Here is a 3,374-nt window from a genome sequence, read left to right on the forward strand (position 1 = left end):
AGCAGGTCACAAAAGCCAAGGGAGTCGAGTTTCAAGAAGGAAGGAATGGAGAGCAGTGTCAGATGTCATGGAGAGGTGCCCATTGTTTTTGGCAACTAGTAACCTTTGGAGAGTACTTTCAGCACAACAAGAGCCAGATCAAGTTGGGCTGAGGGATGAATGGATGGTGAGGAAGCAGGGAGGGGAAGCTTGGGACTTTTTCAGGGAATTTGGCTGTGAGAAAACAAGGTGGGGAGTGGCTTATAGAGAAACACATGGTAAAACCCACTTTGAAGGTAGACCTTACCGAGGAGAAGGGAAGAAATCACTGAGACAGAAGTTAACAAAGAAGATGTAAACTGCCCAAATCTGCATCACTTTTACTTATTTTATATATTGGGTCTATGTAAGTATCTCAAGAATGAAGGATCAAGAAATGACTTGATTTAGTCCAGAGAAGGGAGATTTATCCCTTGTGAGAAGGGAGAAAGGAAAGGATCTGTGTAGACTGAGGTGTGTGTGGGGGGGGCATGAAGAATTCCATGCTCAGTCACCTTAATTTCCCTTTTAAAGCAGACAAAGTTGTTGCCTGAGAGGAGGGTGAGAAGGGATGTTGAGGCGTGAGGGTTTTGCCAGTTGCTCTGGGTGGTGGGAGAAGAGCAGGAACACACAGAAGGAACTGTGCCAGCACAGAAGATCCAGTTAGCTCTGTGGCTCTTTGTTTTTAATTGCCCCGATGTTTTGGTTGTGAGGTTTTCTCCACACATCTCAGAAGCTTTGAGTAGAGAAGGCAGGCAGGGCTGTGCTCTAAAATGTAGGTTAGAAGGGTGATTGTGGTGAATGATCTTGGGACAAGAGAACTGAGCTCTTGGCAAGGGAGGGACGGAGCTGCACTAGAGAGGGATGGGACTAATGCTGGGACTGAGGATGGTCTGGGGGAAAAAAATGAAGAGAACAGGATACCATTTTTTGTTAAAAATTACAAACAGCTTGGATAGATGTCCACCAATAGTAGAATGGTTGAATAAATTACAGGATAAGTTTATGAAAGACTATATATTTTAATGAGGTAAATGTGTATTTTGACATAAAAAGATTTCTAGGATATATTGTCAAGTGGGGAAAAAAAAAAACCCTGCGTGGAAATATGTAGAAAAACACCCAGAAGGGCATATACCACATTGTCATAACACCATTACATGCAGGGAAGGGAGTGAGACTGGGGGAGGGTAAAGATTTACGACACCTTGGAGTCATCATTGAATTTATTTTATTTTAAAGGTATCTATGTACATCAAGTAAATACACACTGGGGTTTGTGCGGTTTGGTCTGTCTTCCACACTGGCATGCAATATTTTGGCAGATGTGAGTGGGCAGGCCAAGTGTCCCTTGTGGTGACCCTGGCTCTCTGAAAGGAATGTGGTGGGGGGGGGTGGGGGGTAGGGAGGAGGAGAAGGATGGAGAGTGAAGCTTCTGGTGAAGGCTTTGTGTGTGTGTTGTTTCTTATTTATGTAAGTGAATTGTATTTCCCTTACATCTTGCTGAAGAGAAGACTGCTCCCTCTGTCACCTCTCTCCTCCCCTGGCCTACACCTTCCCATTTTCTTATGTTTTAAAAGAATCATTTGGTGGCAAGATTACATAAAGCCCACTGGATTCTTGGGTGCCCTGCTGGCCAATACGAGCACAAGTCTGCAGGTGCGCAGCCATCTTCCTTCCTCTCCCCTTGGGTCTGGAGACAGCGTGGCTTGGTCTACCCAACCCCTGCCCTCTTCGCTGTGAGTTGCGGGCCTGGGGGAGGGGAGCCAGATTGAATGGTTTTCAAACTACTCTAAAGAACCCTCAGGGTCTCTTAGGGCTGTTCAAGGGCTCTTCAACTAGTGAAGCATCTTCCACCAAATAACAAAAATGCAGACTACCCAGGTCTGCATCACTTCTAGTTGTTTTTTATATCAGGGTTTTATATAAGACTGATTTTGAAAAATGTTTGAATACCACCACCTTGGATTTATTCCACATCCCTCTGGTTTTTTTGTTTTGTTTTTTTTCTTTTTTGCCCTGCATTTCTCCTTAATTGCCAAAAGGGGCCCAACAGGTAAAGGGAGAAGGGACTTTTTCCCTTGAAGGAGTCACGGGCCAACACAGCCTGTATTTACTGGCTGGCACTCACACTGAGCTTCCTTTCCTGACTTAGAAGCTGGGGGATGGGTTGCCCTGCTGCCCTGTACTTCCATCCCAGATGAGACTGGCTCTCTGGACACCAGACTTTCTTTCTTGATTTGGACTGGCTTGTGACCTCCACTCTCTATCCCTGCAGTTACCTGGAAAGCCACCTTAGCACCATGTGGTGGGAAAGGACAAGAAACCAAAACAACAGTCCTATCAATTATATGGGGAGGGGGGAGCCCCTCAGGTTAAGCCCTTGGGCTCCTCCACCTCTGGAAAATCTGCCCAGCCCCTTTCTTTAAAGTGCACTTAATGCCAGATGGGGACAATATAGAAGGAATTCTTTGTGGAAATAAATTTTTTAAATGTATATCAGGGAAAAGTCAGGCTCCAGGTTGAAAGGAAGGCATTTCGAGACAGGTATTTGGCCAATGAACTGGAAGCCCTCAAACCAAAAGGTGGAGATGGGAGGAGCATGCAGCCCAATATGGGACAGAGAAAGGATCCAGCTCATCACTGTGGCAAAAAATACTTGGGAATTTTCCAGCCTGTTTACCCCCCAAAGCCAAAGAAGCAGCTGTTTTGCTGACACTTGGCTGTAAGTATCACCATGGACAGACAAGCTGGGAACGGTCTGCCCCTGTCATTTTTCAAAATATTTTCAGCAGCTCTTGGTTCTGGTCATGAGCTCTCAGGTAGAGAATATCAAAAGGAGTTTTGAGGAGGAAGGGAAGCGGTCCCTTGAGCAGTCCATGTTCTTGGTTGTCCAGGCGGAACAGGAAAAGGGAGGCTAACGGCCGACTTGGGAGGGCAGAGGTGCACGCCCGGAATCCCTCCGTTCGGGTGAGGGGTGTCTGAAGAAAACTCTCTGTCTAATTTAGCAGGCCTTCCATGTTACCCTCCCCTGTGCTAAATATGGAAGAGGAGGGAGGAAGAGTCTATTTCTGTGTCTTCTTATGATGCTAAGACATTCTTCTGCTTAAGGCTTCGTGTACGTGCATGTGTGCGTGTGTACTTGTGTATGGGAAGGGTCACAGCCCTCTGGCTCCCGTTTTCCTTTTATCATCTCCGTGACTAACACCACTCAGTGTGAGAGACGCATATATGAGAGGAAGAAGAAACACTGCCCCTCCTCCCTATGGCCCCAAACGAGGAGGGGATACTATGCTTAGAAATTGCTAAATACATCGTTAGATACTAGAGAGTAAGACAGAGAGAAGAGGGAGACA

This window comes from Vicugna pacos, chromosome 12 (genome assembly GCF_048564905.1).
Source record: "Vicugna pacos chromosome 12, VicPac4, whole genome shotgun sequence".
Classification (NCBI taxonomy): Eukaryota; Metazoa; Chordata; class Mammalia; order Artiodactyla; family Camelidae; genus Vicugna; species Vicugna pacos.